Raw genomic sequence first — 14681 nt, forward strand, 5'->3', positions numbered from 1 at the left:
ACGAGCAAATATCTCAAGAGATAATTGCTTGAGATAAAACTCACGGGGAGCGCTAGCAGTGGATGATTTTATTCGAACAAATAATCACTTAAAATGCCGAAAAAGATGCCGTGGGTAAAATTCGTTTTGCAAAAGAATGAATACCAGTAATTGAGTTTTTAAGGTTTTAGAATTGACGGTTTTCGATCAACTGCATAAAACAAACCGGTGTATTGTATTAGAAATCACATTTTTCAGTTCAGAAGTTTGCAAGTCGCATGATTAGATCAATGCCCAGCGTCGCGCACGATTAACTAAACCGTGACCGTGATCCGGACGTGCCCAGATATGCATTTAGTACAATGGTTGTCATTCGACACACGGACTGGCTTACGGTTTAGTTGTCGGGGAGCTGCAACTAAAGAATATGGAATTCTTTATTGGATTACGCGTTCATCTGATCTATCAACTCATCCTCGTTCACAGCTGAATTTACGAAGCTGCAACGATCAGTCAAAACTGTTATCGTAGAATAATCGCCGAATAAATGCTCGATTTCGTTGAAGATTGTGACGCTAAGAAATCTGAAAGGAATAAACTAGTGCAGTATCGGGATATATTGAATCGGACAATGCGCGTGTTCATCGGAATAATAATCAAACGCGATCGCTTTGAAGTGAAACAATGACTTATGTTACATTAATGTTAGTGTTGATATCTTTGATTTTCAAACCGCGGTTGTAAAGTTGGATTCCTGTTTGTAGGAAATACGTTGTTCACCTTGGAAAAACTTGTACATTCAAACTCTTTGTTCATCTCGATAAAACTGCTGCTATCATTATATGGACATGTGTAATATCGGGATATAATTCTCCCAATGTTGATCGCTAATTGATAAAAACGGCAATGATAATTGTGTATTAATTGTTTTAGGGTTGATCATGATTCATTTATCCTAAGATATTAAAACTGAGAGGTGAGTCGGATTCCTGTTCTGTTCGTAACCACTTCAAAACTAAACAAATGGATTATAATTAATATTCCATATTGGTTGTTATCATTGTGAGACTCTTGAGAAGATATTTGATCGGACAATACGTGTTCATCGGAATAATAATCAAATGCGATCGCTCTTTGAAGTGAAGCAATGACTTATGTTACGTTACTGTTAGTATGACGTGCGAGGTTGATATCTTATATTTTCAAACCGCGGTTGTAAAGTTGGATTCCTGTTTGTGGTGTGTAAACTGATTCCTGTATTCGGAAATACGTTAATCACCAAGGAATCGCTCGTACATTCAAACTCATTAGGATGGAACCATTGAGGTGTTTGATGATGCGTAAACTTCATCACGAATACTGGACATAGTGGACTTCAACTGAAATTCATCACAGTTTTACTTCTTCCGTCAACTTCTTCTGGACTACTAGTGAACTAACCAGACTATATGTGAACTAACTGGACTATTTAGTCAACTAACCGGACTATAAGTGGATTGATACTCATAAAAAACAGTCAGTGGTGGACTCCAGGAGGTGTGGAACTCTTATGTGGATTTGTGGAACTCTGTGGACTACCATTACTGCTAATATTAGATTAGATAAGATTAATATTAGACAGCGGCTAGTGAATGTGTGAGTATAATTTCTTAAGTTTCCAAAATATCAAATTTGATTATAGTGATATTGAAAGATAATTGATTATTCATTTACTATAAATGTAATTGATTTTTTTGGGAGTAAGGTTGGTAGACCGTTTGCTCAAGGGTGAAATATTGAGATTCAATCATAAGCTATACACTAACGTGCATTGAGTGCTAACGTGTTTTTAAATAGCCATTAAAACCCAGGTATCGAACCAATACAAAAAATTAGAAATTAGTATATGCAGCAAGTGTTAATGACCATGGATCCAGCAGATATTTTCACCAAGAACCTAATTAGTCATAAGTGTCTGATTGATTTTACTGTTCGTTGCATAAAATTGTTGTATCCCGGATTGCTCTTTGTCTCAGCTTTAACGGTTCCTGTAAATGTCGATATTACTCAAATACGGGTTGTTTATCATTATTTGGAAGTTAGCGAAAATTATTGTATCTTACAATCAATGATTCAGATTGAACTTGATCCACGATTATTGAAAATCAAAACGTTCTTATCTGAAAACTGTACATTCCAACAAAATACGATCATTTATAATAAAAGAGAATAGCTTTAATGCTCTGTTTAAAAGTGCTTGTTAATCATATTCAATTTTATAATCACGAAAACTGGTGGTAAATTCTGTAACAATTCCTCCTCGATATTTAAAGTTTCTTCAGTCTGTTCTTCCTCGGAGAAAGATACCTCCTCCGTATCAACATAGTGACGTCACGGGTAGAGTTAGGCCGCGTATCGAAATCTGGTAGGCAGTCTACATCGATATTGGATCCGTGGGCGTCATAATCAGTGTTTGTATCGACAGTTGGTAGACTGTCTACATCTAAATCAAACTCAGGAAACTCAGGAAATGTTTTGTACAGGTGGTAAACTGTCGTAGCCAAAATCATCGTGAATGATAGGACCACCAGCCTTATATCGTTTGGTCAGAGATAACTTTCTGTTTTGTATAGTCAGTCGCTGCTGGCGCTCCTCCGTCCCGAGCGTGGGGCGTAGGGAAATCCGGATTTCGTGTTGGTGTTTAAATTACATTTGAATTATATTTATCGTCTAGATTTTAAGCGTCTAAAAAGTTGAATAAATGAGTATGATGTTTTTTTTTTCAAAGAAAGCATTGTATGAATTCCTAGAAATCTAGTGATGTGTACCCCAGTGGTACCGTAGCTGCGAAATTCAAATTTGGTCAGAAACGGACGATTTCAGTCAGAGTCGACATCGTCACGGCGTTGACCATTGTGGCGTCCGAATGTGAATGGCCGTGGAATATGTTCGAATGTTTTCCAGTCACAATCGGGCGGACCGGATGGCGTAGTCGGTAGGCGACTTGCGTGTCACCGCTGTGGCCCAGGTTCGAGTCTCGGAGGAGGCGGGTCAGGATGTGGCAATGAGCTCCGGTAAGCGGACGGTGGCTACGCGCAGCACTGTCCTCCCTGGAATGAGGTTGCTAATGCGTGAGTCCTACAAAATAACTGGTGTGGGGTAAATTATGTTTAATTCAGTCGTTTCTGGCTGAATTATTTATTTATCCCACAATACCGGTCCCGGCAGCGGAGTAATTCCACCAGGGGCTTCGACTTTTTTACAATATTAGTTTGTTATTTTAAGTTGAGTGGTGAGGGTTTGGGAAACTTTTATATTTATTTAATTCCTCGAAATGAAGAAATCCAAGCGACTATTCGGTGCAAGCAGCGCGCGGTGATCAATCACAGTTCTTTCTCAACTGATGATAAAACTTTGATAATTCTTTAACGTCACCAGATTTCAGTTAAAGAAGATGTGTACGCGGCGATGTCTGGTGAACTTGTGTATAAATTCGGATTGAAAACGACTCTATCCAATAGAGAATCACTCTCTGGAGACCTGCCATACGCTCCACTACACAATAGTACCGCGTCACTGCACAAACCCTTAAGGCAGCTTCAATATCCTAAAGCAAAACTCGAAAATAGTAAAATTGAGCCGGTATTATAGTTCAAAACCAGACGTAAATAGAAGGGAAATCTACACTTAAGTTTGTTGGATAGTTTAGATAAAATTTCAGCATATAATTTTAGGCTAAAATCGTAGCATTCGATATTTCTATCTTTAAAAATATGTGTCTCTATGAATAGTCGAATTAAACTCGATGACCTGTAGGCCCCATTGAAAATGTTTGGCACGAATTGAATGGTTCTTGCGGATTAGCGTCACGGACTCGGGTCTGTCACAGGAATGCGCGATCGAGCCTTCTGATTGATCCATTCCGGTCGCATCGATGATGCACCGTCGCTGATTGGTTGACGTAGGTATTAGAAGCGCGGTTCGAGCCGCCCGATGCCAGTCCGAGAACTGATGTCCAGTGATGAAGGTCAACCCATAAGAGCTCTGCAACAAGGCGTTAAGAAAGTGTGGCTTCAAGCGAACAACCTACTAATAAGCGGCTGATGATGTTAGGAGAGACTGGAACGTGAAGGAATTTGTGGTGCTGATGATAGCGGAGGAGATCCCGATACTCCTGCTGCTGTTACTGGTGTTGCTGCTGCTGTTGATGTCGGATTTCAACTACAAACAGATGACGGCTAATTTGCTGATGAAGACGAGTTGCTGTTGTCGCTGATTTCCGATGTTCTATTTCGCGCACATTCATACATTATGAATATTGTGTCTTTTTAGGGTTAAACCGAAACCAGTTCGCTACTACTGACAACTACATGTACACACAATTCGTTTGTCGCAACGTCCTGAACTACTGCTGCTGCTGCTGCTGCTGCTGCTGCTGCTGCTGCTGCTGCTGCTGCTGCTGCTGCTGCTGCTGCTGCTGCTGCTGCTGCTGCTGCTGCGCTGCTGCTACATTGGGAACCGCATCAACTCACATTTTGCTGTTTCGGTATCTTTACATTAAGATAAGGTAAATTATATTATATTACACCCATCCGTACATTTTGCATCTTCATTAGCTTGACGATTATCCGATTTGTTTTTCAGCTGGCAATATTTGAGTGACGGCAACATCTTCAAACCTCGAGACGCAGACTCTACCCCGACTACAGAACCATCTTCAAACCTCGAGACGCAGACCCTACTCCCGACTACAGTACCATCTTCAAACCTCGAGACGCAGACTCCGACTACAGTACCATCCTCAAAACTCGAGACGCAGACTCTACTCCGACTACAGAACCATCTTCAAACCTCGAGACGCAGACTCTACTCCGACTTCAGAACCATCTCCAAACCTCGAGACGCAGACTCTACTCGTCATTATTTCGTTTTGCCGCATGTTATAAAAAGTAACGTAAATAAATAAACGTCCATATATAAAATGCTCTCTTTAATAAAATCTCTTTGTCTCTGGCACTTTGCCCCGGAAAGGACTCTCCCCTCTCACGACTTCCACTTGCCCCGGAAAGGACTCTCTTACTTCTCACGTTCAAGGAAAGGACAAAGTCAAAAAGGAAAGGACAAACGCAAAGTACAAATCAAAGGATTTATTCCAAATTCAAAGTAGGAATTTGTTACAGCTTGTTTGCAAAAGTAAAATTCAACATTTTATTGAAACGAACAAAATCAAAATTCAACATTTTATTTAATCAACAACCAATAAAATATTATTATGGGATTTGAACCACCAACCACTGGTCTAGCAGTCCAGCACCCTACCCACTACGCTATAGGGACGTACAGGGCAGCCTGCAGGGGAACTCATATTTATCCATTGCTTAAGCAAATTTTATCAAAAAAATAATGCCATCTACCGGGCGAGACAGGAACTAGTTCCTATCACAACCCGGTAGATGGTGGAATGAGACCAGAAGAGAGATGAGAGAGTGAGATGAGACAGAATGAGAGATGAGTATGAGATGAGTGATATGAGAATGAGACTATGAGAATGAGAGATGAGTATGAGAGATGAGGATGAAAGAGTGAGATGAGAGATGAGTATGAGAGATGAGTATGAGATGAGGATGAAAGAGTGAGATGAGAGATGAGAGATGAGTATGAGAGATGAGTATGAGATGAGAATGAGAGAGTGAGAGATGAGAGATGATAGAAAGAGAGAGACAGAGAGGGGATTGCATATCACCTGAACTTCTATGTTCCTCGTTGTTTTCTATCCGGCAGATTCTAGATGCCGTCAGTAGTTTTAGTTTTACAGTTTTTAGTTCAAACAGATATTTATCCCATCAGCAGCAAAGTCATCACATAGTTAGTCCTCGTGGACATAAAGTTCACTATAACTGAAGTCAAGTTCTCCCAATATTTGTTCGTTTGTTCCTCCCGGTGAGTTCTAAAGCTGCCAACACATATTTATCCAGTTCATCTGATGTAGTCATGATCATCAAACACAATAAGTCAATAATTCCATCCTAATGATGACAAACATCCTAAAAGATATAAACGAAACTTAATAGATTTGAGGCAACCAATCAGTTAGGCCTATACACAGTGTAAGAGTCTAGTTACCGGTGTATCAGAGAAATGAGTGTCAGACATCAAATATTTTTTGTCTCAGATTTTGATAAAATTCAGTATAGACATGTATTCTTGGGTGCTGATCACAAATCTGAAAGAATTTGTCGGATTCGAGGCCCAGAAAATGAGAAATTCGAATTTTTGGGGGGACCCCCTAAATTTTCAAAAGGCCTTGGACCCCAGAGTTTTTGAGATATTCGAAATCTGATTTCAGATTTGGAATCAGCACCCCTAAAAATATAGAGGACTAAAATTTTAAGCAAATCGAAGAGATTCGATTTTTTGGCGAAAATTTTTTTCTCTGATTCCTTCGAAATTTGGTAGGAATATGTATTCTGAAGTGTAGATTCCGGATCCGCAATCAGATTTTGAATCGGAATTCATCTTCATGGGCAAATAAGGGTTTTAATGGCTAAAATATGCACCCCAAAAATGGGGTGTAAAGTCAAAATTTTATTTTGGCTCAATTTTAATGAAATTTTGTGCAGACATGTTTTTTGGGGTGCTGATTACAAATATGGGGTTAGATTTTGGATCCGAAGCTCCTAAAATGAGATATTCAGGATTTCATGTTTCGGCCCCCTTCATTTCGTCACAAATTTTGATGAAATTCGTCCGTGAAATTGATTCCAAAAATGATTTTTATTCAATGATGTCAAATATTCAATTAATTTTTAAGGTAGAAATTGATGCTCTTACTAAAACCCTGGATTATAATTCCTGCAACACAATTACAGGCTGCTTTGAATAACCACATTGACAATTCTTATGAAATGCAGTAAAGAGTGTTTACAGATAAACTGCTTTCACATAATTTTTTTGGAAACTTATAAAAAATTCTACTCACACACTCACTAGCCCTTGTCTAGCAGTAATGGTAGTCCACCGAGTTCCACAAATCCACATACAGAGTTCCACACCTTCTGGAGTCCACCACTGACTGTTTTTTTATGCGTATCAATCCACTTATAGTCCGGTTAGTTGACTAAATAGTCCAGTTAGTTCACATATAGTCCGGTTAGTTCACTAGTAGTCCAGTTAGTTCACTAGTAGTCCAGAAGAAGTTGACTGAAGAAGTAAAACTGTGATAAATTTCAGTTGAAGTCCACCACGTCCAGTATTCATGATGAAGTTTACACCACAGCCCGACAGAGGAAAACCTGAAATATTAAAATTTAAATCACATTAACAGGGAGACTGACTGAGAGGTGGGGGAGGATGGGGTGAGAGGTTGAGGGAGGATGGGGTGAGAGGTTGGGGGAGGATGGGGTGAGAGGTTGGGGGAAGATGGGGTGAGAGGTTGAGGGAGGATGGGGTGAGAGGTTGGGGGAGGATGAAGTGAGAGGTTGGGGTGAGGTTGAGGCAGGATGGGGTGAGAGGTTGAGGGAGGATGGGTGAAAAGTGAAACAAAACAGCACAATTACTCTGACATAGTAAAGGCTTAAGCAAAAGTTTTCAGCAGTTTTCAGTCACACTGGATTAATAGATTCTCGTTTTACACAAGAGCCCAGCCTGTGGCAGTGGGAGACAATGTTGTAACTAACTGGTCTAGTCAGCTGGTGTTAACTTGCTGAACAAGATGTGATGCTGGAGGAAGTTGAAGAACAGTTCATCAAGATTTGTGAAACTATCACCTGCACCATGTGCAATGCAAGCGGCTAGGGTAGTGCGGCCGTGTAGGCTAGAAAGTGGTTTTTGACACCGAGTGAGGTCCCTGTTAGTCTAAAGTTCTAGTTCCCTAAACAACCCGGAACCCGTAGTAACAACGACTGACTGATTAAGACAAAATTTGACGTAGGTCCCGGCCTCACTGACTGTCGAGTGTCGTGAACTTGAAGACGTGTCTGCGAAGTCACTGGAGTGAGGTCCCCCTAAACTGTGTGTGTACCTGAGGACTGAAAATGAAATATCATGTATGAATTTTTATCTTTTTTACCAATATCAAAATTCGTACATTTAAAATCATCGTGGCTTTAAAGTCTTTATCAATTGAGGAAATAGTTCACTGTAAATAAAGAATTAGCGATTGAATTGAGCCCGCTCCACAGTAAAAATAGCGCGATCCATTCAATCTCGACCGTCTAGTGCTGCCCCTATGTATAACGATAGCGTGGAAACCGTGAACTAACATAATACTCGCTTACCAGAGTCTTCGAACGGCAGGAGCGGACGAACTAATTACCGATTTGCGGGCCGGATTCCGAAGAAAATTCTCAAACTCTGAAAACTGCTAAGAACGTTCGAACCAAACAATTTTTCTATAAAAGGATGAGCCTTAAAAGAGTTAATTTGAATCGGGGTATTTCTAGTATGGTCTGGGAGAGAGCGACAGGTGTTTGTATGTTTTCTGTTTATTTGCGTGAAAATAGACTATAATCGAAGAAAAAATATGGACATTTTGTCAATTCTAATGATAAATCATCATTCAAAAATGAAAATGAATAACTTATTCTGTATATAAACACTATGTTAATTGATAAGTAAGTAAATTTTAGCTAAAAAGAATTAAATATGTTACCTAAAAAATAAGGAAATATCATACAAAATTCAGAACGTATTCATAGTGTCATATTCAATCAGAATTAGACGACACATTGGTCGGTATTGTACGTAATAAGAACATTTAATCCCGGCGGTAAATATGCGCTACTATTTTAGTTCACAGAAATTCCGCTATCGTTATTCATAGGGGCAGCACTGTACGATAAATATCTAACTCAGCCTCGCTATCTTACTGTGGCATGCGAGTAATACACATATTTTTCTTAGCCGAATTTCGTTGATTATCTAATACGATTCCATTGTATATGAATAATTCTACTATCGTTTAAGGTTATTTGAAGGGGATCATCTTTTTAAAACGAATTTCAAACCATTTTCGATAGAATTCTATTGTCTGCGGAATGTATTAGCATCCGGTAAAGCGGTAGGCTCACATGCCATAGGAAGAATTTCAAGCAAATTAAATTTTATTCTCTAACATAGTGCATTCAACTACCAGTAACACTGTAACCAGAAATAATGCTCTGAAACTATTAAAGAATAAAGCTTAAGAGTAAATTTGAAGTCAAGTTCTCCCAATATTTGTTCGTTTGTTTGTTTATCCTCCCGGTGAGTTCTAACACTGCCCACACATATTTATCTAGTTCATCTGATCCTGATCATCAAACTCAAAAACGTCAATAATTCCATCCTAATGATGACAAACATCCTAAAAGATATAAATGAAACTAAATAGATTTGAGGCCACCAATCAGTTATACAGAGTTAGAGTAAAGTCTAGTTACTGGTGTATCATAGAAATGGCAATCTAAGGTAGGCTACTCCCCAAAATGTGTGTCGGGGTCAAATATTTTTTGTCTCAGATTTTGATGAAATTCCGGTAAGACATGTATTCTGGGGTGCTGATCACAAATCTGAACGAATTTTTCGGATCCGAGGCCCAGAAAATGTGAAATTCGAATTTTTGGGGGGACCCCCTAAATTTTCAAAAGGCCTTGGACCCCAGATTTTTTGAGATATTCGAAATCTGATTTCAAATTTGGAATCAGCACCCCTAAAAATATAAAGGACTAAAATTTTAAGCAAATCGAAGAGATTCGATTTTTTGGCCAAAAATGGCAAAAATCTAAGGTGTTAGTCCAGGAGTTTTTTTTCGGCGAAAATTTTTTTTTCTCTGATTCCTTCGAAATTTGATAGGAATATGTATTCTGAGGTGTAGATTCCGGATCCGCAATCAGATTTTGAATCGGAATTCATCTTCATGGGCAAATAAGGGTTTTAATGGCCAAAATATGCACCCCAAAAATGGGGTACAAAGTCAAAATTTTTTTTGGCCCAATTTTAATGAAATTTTGTGCAGACATGTTTTTTGGGGTGCTGATTACAAATATGAGGTTAGATTTTGGATCCGAGGCACCTGAAATGAGATATTCAGGATTTTGTGTTTTGACCCCCTAAATTTCGTCACAAATTTTGATGATATTTGCCTGGGAAACGAAATTTTTTTAATGATGTCAAATATTCAATTGATTTTTAAGGTAGAAATTGATGCTCTTACTAAAACCCTGAATTATAATTCCTGCAACACAATTACAGGCTGCTACAAATAACCACATTGACAATTATTATGAAATGCAGTGTAAACAGTGTTTACAGATAAATTGCTTTCTCATAATTGTTTTGGAAACTTATAAGAAATTCTACTCACACATTCACTAGCCCTTATCTAGCAGTAATGGTAGTCCACCGAGTTCCACAAATCGACATACAGAGTTCCACACCTCCTTGAGTCCACCACTGACTGTTTTTTTTGAGTATCAATCCACTTATAGTCTGGTTAGTTGACTAAATAGTCCAGTTAGTTCACATATAGTCTGGTTAGTTCACTAGTATCCAGTTAGTTCACTAATAGTCCAGTTATTTCACATATAGTCTGGTTAGTTCACTAGTAGTCGGGAATAAGTTGACTGAAGAGAAGTGATAAATTTCAGTTGAAGTCCACCACGTCCAGTATTCGTGATGAAGTTTACACCACAGCCCGACAAAGGAAAACCTGAAATACTAAAATTTAAATCACATTAACAGGGAGACTGACTGAGAGGTTGAGGGAGGATGGGATGAGAGGTTGAAGGAGGATGGGATGAAAGGTTGGGGACAATGGGGTGATGAGGTTGGGTGAGGTTGAGGGAGGATGGGGTGCAAGGGAAGAAAAACAGTACAATTACTCTGACATAGTAAAGCAAAGGCTTAAGCAAAAGTTTTCAGCAGTTTTCAGTCACACTGGATTAACAGATTCTCGTTTTACACAAGAGCCCAGCCTGTGGCAGTGGGAGAAAGCCGTTGTAACTAACTGGTCGAGTCAGGTCCGGGCCCTCACTGTGTCGTCGGAACGCGTGTCTGCGAAGTCAACTGGAGTGACTGCGTCCCTGAGGACATATTGAAATATCATGAATTATTGTCTTTTTACCCAATATCAAAATTCGTACATTTAAAATCGTCGTGGCTTTAAAGTCTTTATCAATTGAGGGAATAGTTCACTGTAAATAAAGAATTAGCGATTGAATTGAGCCCGCTCCACAGTAAAAATACCGCGATCAATTCAATCTCGACCGTCTAGTGCTGCCCCTATGTATAAAGACAGCGTGGAAAACGTGAACTAACATAATACTCGCTGGCCAGAGTCTTCGAACGGCCGTAGTGGACGAACTAATTACCGATTTGCGGGCCGGATTCCGAGGAAATTTCTCAAACTCTGAAAACTGCTCTGAAACGTTCGAACCAAACAATTTTTCTATAAAAGAATAAGCCTTAAAAGAGTTAATTTGAATCGGGGTATTTCTAGTATGGTCTGGGAGAGAGCGACAGGTGTTTGTAAGTTCCCTGTTTATTTGCGCGCAAATAGACTATAATCGAAGAAAAAATATGGACATTTTGTCAATTCTGATGATAAATTATCATTAAAAAATGAAAATGAATAATTTATTTTGTATACAAATACTATATTAATTGATAAGTAAGTAAATTTTAGCTAAAAAAATTAAATATGTTACCTAAAAATAAGGAAATATCATACAAAATTTAGAACGCATTCATAGTATCATATTTAATCAGAATTAGACGACACACTGGTCTGTATTGTACGTAATAAGGACATTTAAATTCCGGCGGTAAATTTGCGCTACTATTTTAGTTCACAGAAATTCCGCTATCGTTATTCATAGGGGCAGCACTGTACGGTAAGTATCTAACTCAGCCTCGCTATCTTACTGTGGCATGCGAGCAATACAGATATTTTTCTTAGCCGAATTTCGTTGATTATCTAATACGATTCCATTGTATATGAATAATTCGACTATCGTTTAAGGTTTTTAGAAGGGGATCATCTTTCTAAAACGAATTTCAAACCGTTTGTGATAGAACTCTTTTGTCTGCGGAATGTATTAGCATCCGGTAAAGCGCTAGGCTCACATGCCAAAGGAAGAATTTCAAGCAAATTAAATTTTATTCTCTAAAATAGTGCATTCAACTACCACTAACACTGTAACCAGAAATAATGCTCGGAAACTATTAAAGAAGAGTAAATTTGAAGTCAAGTTCTCCCAATATTTGTTCGTTTGTTTGTTTATCCTCCCGGTGAGTTCTAACACTGCCCACACATATTCATCTAGTTCATCTGATCCTGATCATCAAACTCAAAAACGTCAATAATTCCATCCTAATGATGACAAACATCCTAAAAGATATAAATGAAACTAAATAGATTTGAGGCCACCAATCAGTTATACAGAGTTAGAGTAAAGTCTAGTTACTGGTGTATCATAGAAATGGCAATCTAAGGTAGGCTACTCCCCAAAATGTGTGTCGGGGTCAAATATTTTTTGTCTCAGATTTTGATGAAATTCCGGTAAAACATGTATTCTGGGGTGCTGATCACAAATCTGAACGAATTTTTCGGATCCGAGGCCCAGAAAATGTGAAATTCGAATTTTTGGGGGGACCCCCTAAATTTTCAAAAGGCCTTGGACCCCAGATTTTTTGAGATATTCGAAATCTGATTTCAAATTTGGAATCAGCACCCCTAAAAATATAAAGGACTAAAATTTTAAGCAAATCGAAGAGATTCGATTTTTTGGCCAAAAATGGCAAAAATCTAAGGTGTTAGTCCAGGAGTTTTTTTTCGGCGAAAATTTTTTTTTCTCTGATTCCTTCGAAATTTGATAGGAATATGTATTCTGAGGTGTAGATTCCGGATCCGCAATCAGATTTTGAATCGGAATTCATCTTCATGGGCAAATAAGGGTTTTAATGGCCAAAATATGCACCCCAAAAATGGGGTACAAAGTCAAAATTTTTTTTTGGCCCAATTTTAATGAAATTTTGTGCAGACATGTTTTTTGGGGTGCTGATTACAAATATGAGGTTAGATTTTGGATCCGAGGCACCTGAAATGAGATATTCAGGATTTTGTGTTTTGACCCCCTAAATTTCGTCACAAATTTTGATGATATTTGCCTGGGAAACGAAATTTTTTTAATGATGTCAAATATTCAATTGATTTTTAAGGTAGAAATTGATGCTCTTACTAAAACCCTGAATTATAATTCCTGCAACACAATTACAGGCTGCTACAAATAACCACATTGACAATTATTATGAAATGCAGTGTAAACAGTGTTTACAGATAAATTGCTTTCTCATAATTGTTTTGGAAACTTATAAGAAATTCTACTCACACATTCACTAGCCCTTATCTAGCAGTAATGGTAGTCCACCGAGTTCCACAAATCGACATACAGAGTTCCACACCTCCTTGAGTCCACCACTGACTGTTTTTTTTGAGTATCAATCCACTTATAGTCTGGTTAGTTGACTAAATAGTCCAGTTAGTTCACATATAGTCTGGTTAGTTCACTAGTATCCAGTTAGTTCACTAATAGTCCAGTTATTTCACATATAGTCTGGTTAGTTCACTAGTAGTCGGGAATAAGTTGACTGAAGAGAAGTGATAAATTTCAGTTGAAGTCCACCACGTCCAGTATTCGTGATGAAGTTTACACCACAGCCCGACAAAGGAAAACCTGAAATACTAAAATTTAAATCACATTAACAGGGAGACTGACTGAGAGGTTGAGGGAGGATGGGATGAGAGGTTGAAGGAGGATGGGATGAAAGGTTGGGGACAATGGGGTGATGAGGTTGGGTGAGGTTGAGGGAGGATGGGGTGCAAGGGAAGAAAAACAGTACAATTACTCTGACATAGTAAAGCAAAGGCTTAAGCAAAAGTTTTCAGCAGTTTTCAGTCACACTGGATTAACAGATTCTCGTTTTACACAAGAGCCCAGCCTGTGGCAGTGGGAGAAAGCCGTTGTAACTAACTGGTCGAGTCAGGTCCGGGCCCTCACTGTGTCGTCGGAACGCGTGTCTGCGAAGTCAACTGGAGTGACTGCGTCCCTGAGGACATATTGAAATATCATGAATTATTGTCTTTTTACCCAATATCAAAATTAGTACATTTAAAATCGTCGTGGCTTTAAAGTCTTTATCAATTGAGGGAATAGTTCACTGTAAATAAAGAATTAGCGATTGAATTGAGCCCGCTCCACAGTAAAAATACCGCGATCAATTCAATCTCGACCGTCTAGGTCTGCCCCTATGTATAAAGATAGCGTGGAAAACGTGAACTAACATAATACTCGCTGGCCAGAGTCTTCGAACGGCCGTAGTGGACGAACTAATTACCGATTTGCGGGCCGGATTCCGAGGAAATTTCTCAAACTCTGAAAACTGCTCTGAAATGTTTGAACCAAACAATTTTTCTATAGAAGAATAAGCCTTAAAAGAGTTAATTTGAATCGGGGTATTTCTAGTATGGTCTGGGAGAGAGCGACAGGTGTTTGTAAGTTCCCTGTTTATTTGCGCGCAAATAGACTATAATCGAAGAAAAAATATGGACATTTTGTCAATTTTATCATTCAAAAATGTAAACGAATAAGTTATTCTGTATATAAATACTACATTTATTGATAAGTAAGTGAATTTTAGCTAAAAAGAATTAAATATGTTACCTAAAAAATTAGGAAATATCATAA

At 38.5% G+C, this 14681-nt stretch overlaps 1 long non-coding RNA gene across 1 annotated transcript; it reads left to right on the forward strand.

Moving 5' to 3' along the window:
* The first annotated feature begins 4457 nt into the window (after positions 1-4457).
* Positions 4458-4855, forward strand: LOC141913146 (uncharacterized). Its single transcript, XR_012620230.1, has 2 exons — positions 4458-4525; positions 4603-4855. It is a non-coding gene; the product is annotated as an uncharacterized LOC141913146 (long non-coding RNA).
* The last annotated feature ends 9826 nt before the right edge of the window (positions 4856-14681 follow it).

This window comes from Tubulanus polymorphus, chromosome 11, assembly GCF_964204645.1.
Source record: "Tubulanus polymorphus chromosome 11, tnTubPoly1.2, whole genome shotgun sequence".
Taxonomy (NCBI): domain Eukaryota; kingdom Metazoa; phylum Nemertea; class Palaeonemertea; order Tubulaniformes; family Tubulanidae; genus Tubulanus; species Tubulanus polymorphus.